The sequence below is a fragment of the Microtus oregoni genome, unplaced genomic scaffold (genome assembly GCF_018167655.1).
Source record: "Microtus oregoni isolate MIOR12 unplaced genomic scaffold, Mior012 000130F_ref0000022, whole genome shotgun sequence".
Taxonomy (NCBI): domain Eukaryota; kingdom Metazoa; phylum Chordata; class Mammalia; order Rodentia; family Cricetidae; genus Microtus; species Microtus oregoni.
In genome coordinates, this window is record NW_024544773.1 from 1,173,310 (window position 1) to 1,186,288 (window position 12,979).

A 12,979-nucleotide genomic window follows, 5' to 3' on the forward strand; every position below is an offset into this window, starting at 1 on the left:
TCTTTCCTGCATTTCTTGCTTATGTAAGCTTGTCTGCTGTCTTTGACTTTAACACCGATGTTAGAAAGAGCTAGATTTCATGTAAACAGGTGCATACTAAGTGAGGTTGGAGTGTAGTGAGAGGATGGGGCTTACCACTGTATCCATCTGACTACGAGTTGACTACAGTTTCCTTTTCCGGGCATATTCACGGAAGTGAGTCAATAATTTCTGCCAGGCCTGGAAGCTGCATTGACTTTAATATTGAAATCATTTTTTTTAAAAATCATTATTGTGTGTGTGTCATGCACGTGTGTGCATGGTGAATGTGTAGAGACACACGTGCCACAGCAAATGTGTGGAGGTCAGAGGAAAACTTGTGAAACCTGTTCTCTCCCTCCTCCTTCATGTGGGTCCCAGGGACTGAACCTGTGCTGACAAGCTTGTATGGGGATGGATTTTTGGTTTTGTTTTGTTTTGTTTTGTTGCCCGATGAGCCATTTCTCTGACCTGCTCTTGAGAAGGATTCTAAAGCCCTTCTGGCGGAATTTATTTACTAGTAGATGGGAAAGAGAGGCCAGCGCCTTTCCCAGTCTAGCCTTTCAGCAATGACTCACAAGCTGGGGCTCTGAGGCATGGAAAGCAAACAGCAGACATACGAACACTGGAAGCAATTGCTTCCTTTAAGCCATAATAAACCAGAGCACTCTGATGACTGAACTGCCTGTTTACTAGGTTGAGGTCAGGTTTTGTTTTGGACGCTTTCCTTGATTCTGATTGCATCTTATTATGTGTTTGTCATCTAGAGCTTGGAGAGGAGGAGGAAAGAATCCATAAAACTGTCCTAACTATGATACCATTGTTCCTTGCTCTGCTGCGCATCCACGTTTCCTCCTGGAGTGTCTGGTGAGAAAGCTCACTCTGAAGATACAGCAGTAGTAATAAACAGGACTGCAGTGCCTTTCTGTGAGGAGAAAAGAGTCCAAAGCTTCCCTCAATGCCTTCATGGGACTTTGTCTCTGCAAATATTGTAAACTCCTCCCTCAGCCTTCAGCAGGGAATAACGAAGATTGGATGCAGTAGACACAGGGATAGGTCCATGGGGCTTTTGTATTTCGCAGGCTGGAGTTTAGATGTTGACCCCACCACTTTGCAATTGGGAGAGCTTCTTTAGTGAGCACTCCTAATTGTTCTCATGCGAAGATACTATTACCTGTCCTAAAGGATGAATTGGAAACTTTCACGAAATAGTGTGATAAAATTTAACGTTGTATTATAAATAACCATTTACTGTCACATTCTGTGAAACTTCTGTTGAGTGCCTGGCTTATGGAGATGCAAAAATATACAAGAGCTAGTAGCATTCCTTGGGAACAAGCCAAACAAGGGAAAGGTGCTATTTGGTGGAGCTCATTTTCCTAGAACACAGCCAAGGTAGGAAAAGAGACATCCAGATGCATGAATTGGTAAAAGCAGGTCTCGATTGATCCAAGACAACTGTAATTTCAGATACCCCATTTTAGTGAGCAGCTAAATATACAGGTTTAAAGTTGGTAAAATATAACTTCTGTCCTTAAGAGAAAACTCGGCTCTGAAGTGACCTGCTTGGGAATATTGGGAGTCTTTGGCACACCTTCAAAGAAAGCAGTTTCCCTGTGGAGTTGCTTCTGGTATTTACAACACCACTTTCAACTGTTTGGTGGTGAGTTCATTGAGCTCGGTTTATTCTTTAAACCACCGTGTTCAATATCGCACACCAACCTTTAAAACACCTTATAAAACTGAGTCGTTGTGTCAACTTAAGGGGGAAAGAAGCCCATTCATATCTTAGTGTCCCTTCCGTCTTCTTCTTCCTACACGGGTTAATGCCTCAATCTCCTCACCCAATATTTTAGCAGTTTAGTTCCACAGCTCGGAAGGGCCGGGTCCGTGAGGATGGTAGACAGAATCTCCTTTAGCCTGCACAGGTTAGCCCTTCCTTCATCACTGGGGGCAGAGAGTGGGGAGCAGAGGATGGCTGACTGCCTTGCAGTCTTCTCTCTGACTGCCCCCTCCTTCCCTGTCCCTCCTCTGTCTGGAACATTCTCTATGCTCCAGTTAGCAGATGTGCATGTCAGCAGTGAGACCGAAACTCAAGTGCCAGCACTGCAATAATGACATGTGACTTAAGAGCAGCCTGTGTTGAAGAAGTCGGGGCTTTCTAGCCTCTCCAATGGACCTGCTTTCCAGCAACTGAAAAGGGGCCTTCAGCCCACTTCTGTATACTAACTTTATCCACTCACCTTCCAGAAATGCATCCCATTTACCTCTGTGCCCTGACACCTCACTTTTGACTCTTTCCTCTCCATTTCTAATTTAAGATTCTGAATTCACAGCATCTGCCCTCCCCCACCCTAGTTTCTAACAAAGCATATGAACAACTTCTTTTCAAAATAATGACCTAATCTTTCTAGACCCTTAATGATGTAAAGGGAAAAAAATCAATATATGTCTTGCCTTCATAGCCCATATATTTAAAAAATGGTCACAGTACTATATGTGTTTCTGGAGGGGAAAGTGCCATTAAATTCTTGGAATTTGCTCTCTCAATGGTAGGCCGATTAACTTCCAATTAATATTGGCTTTTTAAAGGTAGTCAAGCCATTAGGCCTTTGGTTTCATTTGTGAAATCCCAATTTTATTGGAGTGAATATGTTGTAAGAATGGTGATGTTGAGCTGTTGGTGGCGGTGCACGCCCTTAATCCCAGCACTCCAGAGGCAGAGGCAGGTGGATCTCTGTGAGTTCAAAGTCGGCCTGTTTTTCTACAGGGAGAATTCCAGGATAGTCAGGGCTACACAGAGAAACCCTGTCTTGAAGAACAAACGTACAAACAAACAAAAAAGGATAGTGAAGTTGGAGTGAGGGTGTTCTAGCTCAGAGCTTTGTTTGTAGTCATAGTGCCTTTATTCTGCTTAAATATAAGCAGTGTTACATAGTATCCCATTACAGTGTTACACACTAGACACTATTCCACATGTCTGACAAATAGGAACTCATTGGATCTATCTCGCAATCTCAGGAAGTAGAGACAACTATTTTAGAATTTACATTTATATATTTATTTACTATGTATGGGAGGAGGGGCATGTGTGTGTATGTGTGTGTGTGTGTGTGTGTGAGAGAGAGAGAGAGAGAGAGAGAGAGAGAGAGAGAGAGAGAGAGAGAACAGAAGACAACTTGTTGAAATTGGTTTTCTTCTTCTATCATGTAGGTTCCAGGGGTCAGCCTAGAGTTGTCAGGCATGGTGGCAAACGTATTTCCCTGATGAGACATTTGCCAGCTTTGTAGAGATGACTGTTATCTTCATTTCACCACTGAGGAAACAGAGGCCTAGAAAGATCTAGTAACTTGGTGAAGAGCTTGCCGAATGCTGAGATTTAATGCCAGACAGCCTGACTCCAGAGTCTCAACTGGGAACTCTGACTGTTTCCTCTCTCTTTAAAATGATCTTGGGCTCCACTTCCCCCTTTGTACAATGAAGGGCTTGAAACGTACAATATCCCAATTTATTCCACTTTACACATGACGAGGGCCAGTGATAATTTTAGGGTTGTCATTTTAGCCATAACGCCAGAATTTTATCATTTCCACTCCAATCTCTATGTTGAAGTTGTTCCCTTGGGATCTTTGTTCTGTAATGGAGTTTCTAATTCAGTGCCCATTCTTTGGTCTCAAAATAGAGAAATAGTGAATAAACTGGCTTTCCAAAACACGTTCTAAGATGTACCATCCGTACTACTACGTGTATTACGGTACTACACCTGTAGTGCAGAGTCTGCACTACAGGACCATTCACGAGCTGGGCAAGAGCCTGGAGATTTAAATACACAGAGAGAGACACGGGTCATCCTTGAAACAAGAATGCCCTCTTTATTGTGTACCAGAGCCGCTTATATATGGATCCTTGACTGATAGCCACGCCCCAGCCAAACCCACCAGAAACTACTCCCCTGCCATCAGGAACCCCTGAGGGTCTCATGCTCAGAGTAGCTACAAACACAGGAAAAAGAAGTTGCTCAGAGCGGCTGCAAGCATAACAAGTTGTTTACAGGAAATTCAGGGTCTGGGTTCACAGCCCCCAACACTAAGACCCATTAATCCAGAACCATGCTTTACTTTTTTTAAATTAACTTATAAGATCGTAAGTTTCTTTATGGAATTTCATATATGCCTTGTTTTCGTTGGTGCTACTCTTGCCCCCAACACCCTACCTACCCCTGCTTGTCATCTTCCTCCCTCAATAGCCCCTTTCTCCTTTTTGGTCATATGTGTTCAATTACCCTCATCGTCCCTGAAGATCTCATTTACTTTCTCATGGGTCATTTTCTTATTTCATGGCCTACACCCCCATATGTTTGCAAATACATGAAAATGAAAATCTAGGATCTACGTATAAGAGAAAACACAAGATGTTTGCCTTTTCAAGTCTAGACCTTGCTTAATATACTAACATCTACTTCTCATCCGTTCTCGTGTGTGTCATGATTTCATCTTTCATTGTGACTAAATATAATTTCCTTGTGCATATGCACATTCTCTTTATCCACTCATCTGTTGAAGGATACCTAGGCTGGCTCCATTTCTAAGATATTGTGACTAACCATCCCTCTTTCAAGGAGGGGTCCCCAGACTAGAGCTACAGGAGGCATGGTATTCATTCAATGCTGCATACTGGACTCGTGAGAGGTACCTAGAGGTTCTACAGTTGGGAAACCCACCCAATGTTGACATTCAAATGCTATGCTACCATGGAATCAACTCTTTAGATAATATTTTATTAACATCCCGTTGAGTTTAGGGTCCAGAATTTAGGTTCTTAAGGTCACTAGAGACAACTGGCTGACAACATTTTTAATTATCTGCAGCTTTGAATCTGCAGAAATTTGAAAATTTGGTTTTTTTTCTGTGCTGTTCCCATCTGTATATAGAGAACTTATATATACTAGGAACAGGGGATTCATCTGTAGGAAATATTGCATGTCTACTACATTTTGGACTCTTACTCTGGTTGATTGTTTTTTCAAAAGCCATCATTTGCATAAGCACTACATTCCACTACAAACTGTACATGAAGAGGTGTGACACCAAGCCTTCAGGGGTCTCTTCCCTCACAGCCCAATGGCAACGGAAGCATACGGTTATATTTTCTCTCCTTCTCATCCGGTTTTTACACCATGACTTTGTCACCTTTATTCACGGGAGTTTTAGCATGTCTCTCAGTTGTTTTCTCATTCCTATTTTCCTCTTTCTTCCTCTATTTTTCATGATCCCCATAGAAAACAAGGTTCAGGAAGAGGAGAGGTCATCGAGTCAACAGAACAATGTTTCCTACACATTAAGTTGGGCCGGCTCATATGGTGTTGCAATGTTTCCACTTGCTGATTTTATAAAGGGCTTCCTTACTCCATTTGCCGGTCGCTGTTTTTTTTTATAGTGTATAATTCAAAATAAGTACATGTGCTTGGCTAAAAATAAAGCCTCCAGCTCAAAAGCAAGGAATACAATAAAGTGAGATGTGAAAGCCTCCCTTTCTCTGATTTCGAGTCTTCTCTCCAAAGATAAACACTGATAACAAGTTCATCTCGTATAATTTCAGCAAGCTTTATTCAATTATCTCTGTGTGTTTGTGTGAATATCACTCCCTCTGCCTCAGACTACACACAATGTTCATTTTCTTGCTATTTACTTGATTTGATAACAAGCTTCAAAAACATTTGCAGTTCCAAATGAGCTACCCTTTCTTTTTATCAGACACATATTTAAAATGATACAAAGTATTGAAGCCATTCATAGCAGGTATATATTTTTCCGTTTTCTACTACCAACATTGTTACCTTGTATGTTCTTTTAGCCATAATTTGGCTCCCTTTTCCAAGTATATTTAAGGAGAAAATGACATCCAGCAGAGTTGCTGGTTCAAACAGCCCTGTGTTTTCTAGCTGGAAAGAAGCTTACAGATTGCCCTGTGGTTAGGTTGTCCCATTTATGTCTCTATCCCAGTTGGGCATTAAAGCCTTCTTTCTTCCAACTTGCAATGATGTCTAGACATTACCACACTTTTAAGTTTTGCTCCTCTGGAATATAGGTTGCACAGGGCATAGCTACTGATAGCTACTGATTTGAAGTGACAGCTATCATTTTCATCATGATTTGCTTTGCAGAGCATAGATTTCATTCTCTTGTTTAATCTGCATGACAAACAGTGAGACTGGAGAATCAGTGTTCTTCCCATGAGGAAACTGAAGCCCAGAGGGAGTGACTTGCCTGAGCCAACCTAAGGGTACAGAGGTTTACTATCAGGCTTTCTGACTCAAAATATAATTGTTTCACTAAATTATACAACTGAGGGTAAAGTGTGTGTGTGTGTGTGTGTGTGTGTGTGTGTGATGTATAGGGAGATGTTTGAATGTTGAATCCTTCTTTTTCTTCCAACGAGTTTCCTGTAATACCCCCCACTTGGAGGGACACATTCCAGCCTCAGGTACTTTTTTCTGTTCTTCATTTTAATGCTCACATCCGTTATTATTCTCCATTTAACTCAGATCAGAATCATCATGTCGTGGCTCCAACTGGCATACAACTGGAGAATATGAAAATAAGAGGTCGTGTGTGGCACTTGAGTGGGACTCAAGTAAGAACTTTACCTTCCTACCTTCCTGTATCTCCAAACACTCAGGAGGAGGACTGCCTCTCCCATCTCCTATTCTCACAAACAAGTTGACCTTGTCACAGACATCACTTAAGTACAGGTACTCTTTGGCTGATAGCACAGGAGAACTTTGAAGGACTTCTGAATCTTTACTGTTTTCTCCTTGTGACTATTAGTAATTTCTTGGGAATGAGAGTCACTACAGAACTTTCTGTATTGCTAGTCATTGATAAATGGTGCACTGATACCTGGCATTTTCTCTTACTTTCTTCTAGCATACCTTTCTGTAATCGAGAGGATGGAAAGCTAGAATAACTATATCTCCAGGCTCCCTTGTAGCTAGATCCTAATTGAAAATTGGGTTTTGTCAAATAAACATAGCTGTGTTTTCTTGAATCTGATGTTGGGGATTTTCAGATTCATTTGGTTTCCAGTTCAAAGAACATACCTTCCCATTGTCATACTTAAGGTTGGAAAAACATGCTAGTTGGATGAGATGAACAATTTTATTATGCTGGGGTATACTTTAAAGTGTCTAATTTTAAGATTTCTTGTGACCTTTTAAAATTATTTTCCCCCAGCCTATATATGTATTTTTTAAAATCCCATCTGCCAATTTTATTAGACTCTTTGCTAAAATAAACAACCCTAGAATAGCTAAGAAACAAAACCAGGGTAAAAGCTTTCACCCTTTCTGTTGTCAAAAGGTGAGATCTTCAGATGCTGTATTTTCTGGGCTTCATACATGGATACATAGTTCACAGATCATTTGCAAGTAAGTGATAGACCATATACTGTTGCTCTTTTGAACCATGAAGTATTTACATGATGAGATCTTTTCTATTGGAACTTGGGTGCTCCTGGGAAGTTCTTTCTTATTTACCAGCCATCACTTGTGCTAGATTTTTGCTTTGAGCTAGAAAGATACAAATACCCAAAACCACACCTCACCACAGAGTGATGAAGATCACAGTTTAAAAAAAAATGAGAAATGGCAAGATATCCCAGGTGTGTTTTTAAATCCCAGAAAAATTTGCCCCTGGGGATTCTCTATGTTTCTTACTAAAAAAGGATTTTCCCTTTTAGACTATAAAACATAGTAACAAAGTTTTTTTTTTCTTTTTCAGTTGTAGATGGGCTTCTAGTAGAGACCTGATCTCCTGCACTCACTGTGGTTTTCAGGGATTCTGGTCACTTTTGTTATTGCTGCATTACTCAAGATATAGAAAAAAAACAGAAAAAAAACAAACTAGAAATTTGGTGGGGTTTATTACATGATGGGAAGTGATGTGTTCCTTTGGCTTAGAGTACAAGTTAGACCATCCCTTTTCGCGAAGAGTAAAGAAAGACATCCTGAATCAATCTATCTCGTCTCTCAAAGTGTGAATTTGGTGTTTCACGCCCTTACTCTGAAAAGCAGAGGCAAGAATAATAAAGGTTAGCATTTACTGAGTATCTTACTCTGTGCCATCTGTAGTGACATTCATCTCGTCTATAGTGACATTTATCTCATTTTTACCTCCCTGTGAATGTGATGTCGGTACTGATATCATTTTAAAATAGTATTTTAAATTTGCAAATCTAAATTGATCACCTTGTTGGCATATGTTCACTGCACATACTACTGGGTTTCATGAGGACATTTCCTACATGTGCTTTAGCCACGTTCCAGTCATGCCCATTACCCTTCCCTTTCTCCTTCCTCCTCCATTAGCTTCCTTAGTTCCCCTAGCATGAACTGGTTTAAAATGGACACATCAATGGCATATAGTACATTTACAATAGTGTTCAGCTAGCACCTCTAATTCCAGAACATTGACATCACAACCAACACTCAAATAAAACCCTATAGCTTTTAAATGGTCACTCTTATTCCCATCTCATTTTGCAACCACCAACCTGCTTTTTGTCTTTGCCGATTTTAGATAGAACACATAGCTGGATGCATACAATATAATTCCATTTGCTTCTTTCACCTAGCATGTTTTTAAGGTTCGTCCATATTACAATATATAGTAATACTTTTGACTAAGGGTCTGGCTGGATAAGATCCCAATGATAGGCTGGAGAGAGACTCAGTTAAAAGTGCTCTCTACTCTTGCAAAAGACTAGAGTTTAATTCTAAACGCTCATATCAGGTGGCTCACAGCTGCCTGTAACTCTAGATTCAGAGAATCTGACCAAGAACCTGCACACATGTGAACACATGCATGCACACGTGTGCGCACACACACAAATAAAATATATCTTTTTTTATTCTTTTTTTTAATATTTATTTATTTACTTATTATGTATACAATATTCTGTCTGTATGTATTCCTGCAGCCCAGAAGAGGGCACCAGACCTCATTACAGAAGGTTGTGAGCCACCATGTGGTTGCTGGGAATTGAACTCAGGACCTTTGGAAGAGCAGGCAGTGCTCTTAACCTCTGAGCCATCTCTCCAGCCCCCTAAAATATATCTTAAAACAATTCCAGTGTATGGGAATAGCATTTTCTCATTAAATACTTACTGAGGTAACTTTGGGCTTCCTTCGACTGCTGTGAATGGCACTGCACTTGACTAATGTGTGTATGTGTATCTACCAGTTTTCAAGTCTAAGAAAACTTGGAATGTGGAAATTTACATAGCTGAGGTTATGTATAGTAATAAGAGTCGGGGTGAGATTAAAACAGAGTCTTCATGTAACAAACACATGACGTGGCTGGCTTCCTGTATCCACACAACAGTGTTTCCGTGGACTCATGTCTTTAGCATGTGTCCCATGGCCGTGACAGGATTTGGGTAGAATTCCTTTAATAAATCTACTAACACTCTAGCAAATGCTGTCACCGGGATGCATCCTTCTTTAATCTTGATTTTTAGGCAATAGCTATAACTGAGTTGAGTCACTATAGATTATTATTTTTCCAAAAGATTTTTTTTGCAGTTTTCTTTTCTGAATTTTTGGAGTTGTTTGAGATTATAATGTAATTACAACATTTCTCCCCTTCTCTCCCTTAAAATCTTCCCATATACCCTTCTTCACTCTCCTTCAAATTCATGAGCCCTCATATATGTATATATTTTTTTCATACTTGCATGCATGTTTTCAGGGATGATTATTGGCACTGAACAACCAATTGGTGAACTCTTCCCTTGGGAACACCACTCCTGCTCCAGGCTTTCCTCAGTTGCCTATAGTTCTTTTATATAAAGTTTCTATTTGACCTTCTTCACAGCCCTCCGAGGTGGGAGGGCTCAGCTTTAGGATTTGAATATCCAGAACAAAAGAAAACCTGGGCTCAGGTACAGGAACTTGCTCAATTCACCCAACTGAAAGACCCACGAACCCAGGTTTTCTATGATTTTTTTCCATACTACCGTGCTGTGTTTCCAATAAATAATGCAAAGTACTTAGGAAACAGTTTGTTGCATGCAAGCTGCCCCCTTTAAAGCAAAAGTCAATGTAATTTATGAACGTGAGTTTAGCAAACCTTTCCATAATAAGTATAATTGTAGAACTAACAGTAATAGCAGTAGCTGACAATGTCAGTATTTCTGTATAATCCAGCACATAATATTTCACCAACATCTCTATATCAGCACAATTTAGTACCTAGATTAAGCATTATGAAATTCTCAACATTGATGAATAGACTCCTGTACCCCTGAGCTTTCCTCAACGTTTGTCATCCTTGATTACAGGTTCTTGACTATATTTAGGAGCGGTTACTTCTTTATCTTTTTAGCTCCTCCTCCCTGATTTCCCACCGTTGATAGGAACCATCTATGCTTTTCAGTTGAGGATGCTGCAACTGAGAGGCACCACTACATCAGCATCAGGAGCAGATACAGAATTCTCAACGCCTTTCAAGAATTTACCAATCTCCTTTTCCTTTCCTTCGAGGGATGATGCCACCACATTTCTCCCTGAGTATTGCCCAGTCTCCTGGTCTCAGTCTCATTACTCTCCCTGGGTTTCTGAGCTGGAGATACCCACCCCTTTCCTGGTGGAATATTTGCTCAGAGGTAAGGATTTGCTCATGTGGAGGTGGTTTCAATATGAACCTCCATTGATGAATGATGGGAAAAAAAGCATCTTTTTCCCAGATGGCTGATCCAAAGCCCTGTCGAAAGTTAGCACTGTTTCTATAGCAGCAGCTGAGGTGGTATTTAAGTAGTGAGATTTTAAATTGAGTGCTGAAGCTGTTTAGATTTTCCCAGAGGAGCTTGAAAGGCTGAGTTCTCCATTTCCCTTTTTATCATGAGAGATGATTCTGTCTTCTGATTCAGATATTGCCGCATGTGAAAATCAACTCCAGCCTCATCTCCCTGACATTTGATTTTTGAACTTTTGATTACAGCCACAAGGCTTTAATGGTTCATTTAGCTGAAGAAGAAGGGTTTGTTTAGTTGTTGACTTTAGAGTAACATTCTCCACTAAGTTATTTCCTTCCGTTTTGTAGATAAAAGGTTTATTTCATGGACTAGGCTTAGAAATAGGCCATTATTTGAGGCCAAGGAAAAATAAGGAATTGCCCTTAGTGAGCCAACCTGCTGCCAATAGTACTACTGTCTGCAGAGTTCCCGTTGTGTTCAGCCATGGGTAGTGAGGTGGGCTTCTTGGCTATAAACTCTATGAGATTAAATGCACAGCAATTTCCTGAAGCTAAATTATCTCTAGGGGAAGAGAAGCTATTCTGGGGTCTTAAGTAATCTAACTTATGGATGGGCTGGATGTGGCCTTGGATGAGAGGCCTTCGTTTCTGACCCCTTGATCTCCCCATAATCCACTTAGGTTGAAGATTAAGCAGAGACACATGACCACAGCTTGGCTCCTCTTCCCTTTTTTTGAGAGTCGGTCCACTTGCAAGATAGAAGGCCTGAGCTTCTGCCACCGTGATTTCTAATTCTTCTTCTGCTCCTGGGGATCAGTATACAAACTTCCCCCAAGGCCGGTTAGAATCTTGTAGAACTGGCACAGCAGATTGTACGTTTGACAACACTTCCCAAGTTTTTGGGCTTAGATGGTCTCCTGTGGAGGATGGCAATAGGGTGCATCCACAGAGTTCTCTCTCAGGCTCTTCCCCTGCTCAGATTGATTCAGCAGCAGTGGAGTGTGTGCCAAGAATTTTTATTCAAGCAAACCTTGGTGATTCTTATTACCAGGCAGGCTCAGGTAGCATTAGTTTACCGTACGGGGCTTCACAATGAGCATCCCTCCCACACTCTTCTCTTACTGAAATATTTTTCCCTTTTGCTTCCATGGCAGATGCTTGTAGGAAGATGGCTCATAGCTCCCAGACCTACCACTTTCGTATACTCCAGTAAGATTCCTAGCTATCAATAACTGTATGGCCTTGCTTTCCTGGAGATTTAGTGCATGGCAAGTCTCAAGAGGCCCTGGTGTCTAAATGCCCCAGCTGTGCTGCTTCTCTTGAGGGATCATTCTCAGCCACAACTTGCACTATTTCCCACAACTTCCTGGTGATATTAAACACCCACAACTCACAACAGGGTATACTTGGCATTGTACCCCTTATTGGCTACTTTTCTTTACTGTCTTATTTCTTTATTTCCCTCCTAACTCACCAGCATTTTCTCACCTCTTAATAAACTACAGTCAGTTTTGCTATCACATGACAAATGAGTCTGTAGAAAATCACCTTGCTATGCAGAAAGTATGCAGTAAAAACCACAGGGCTTATGGGACAAATGGGATTAGGGGCACAATTTCTTGAAACTTAGTAAGAGATAAAAAAAAGATGAGAGTCTAATAAAATGGTAGTACAAATTTACATGTGTTATAAAGCTGTATTATAAAAGTAGCACAACAAACATGGTATTTTGCCTAGAAAGAACCCTGAAGGTAGCTTGTTCCTGGAAGAGGGCATTGGAAGAAATATAGCTTGAGACTTGCCATGCTCGGGTAAGAGGAGGGTCATCAGAAACCAGACAAAACATTGTAACCCCAGATATAGATACTTGATATCTATATCTCCTAAGGTAGACGGAGGTAGCTGATAGGTGTTGAAGTGTGTGTGTACCTGTATTTTATAAATGAGGCTTTAATTAGCAAGGTACACTTTTCTTCATTCACCTAACTTTTCTCGCAGACAAAAGCAATATGAAATACCAAATCATTTCCTAATTTATCAATCACGCTAGAACAAATCTATGTTTTCAAAATGGACAGTGAAGAAGAACTGTTAGTGTTTCTCTAGCTTCCTTGTTACTGGATTTCCTTGTAAACCTCAACCAGGAAGCCAAACAGTAGTAGCTTGACAGAGGTTTCAGTTTTTATTGGAACTTTCTTGTGCTGGGCAA

General features: G+C 40.6%; 1 protein-coding gene across 1 annotated transcript in view; it reads left to right on the forward strand.

Annotated features, from left to right (window-relative positions):
* The window catches only part of LOC121444535 (Nance-Horan syndrome protein-like), a 342,978-nt gene that overhangs the window by 113,393 nt on the left and 216,606 nt on the right, over positions 1-12,979 (forward strand). The window lies entirely within an intron of this gene.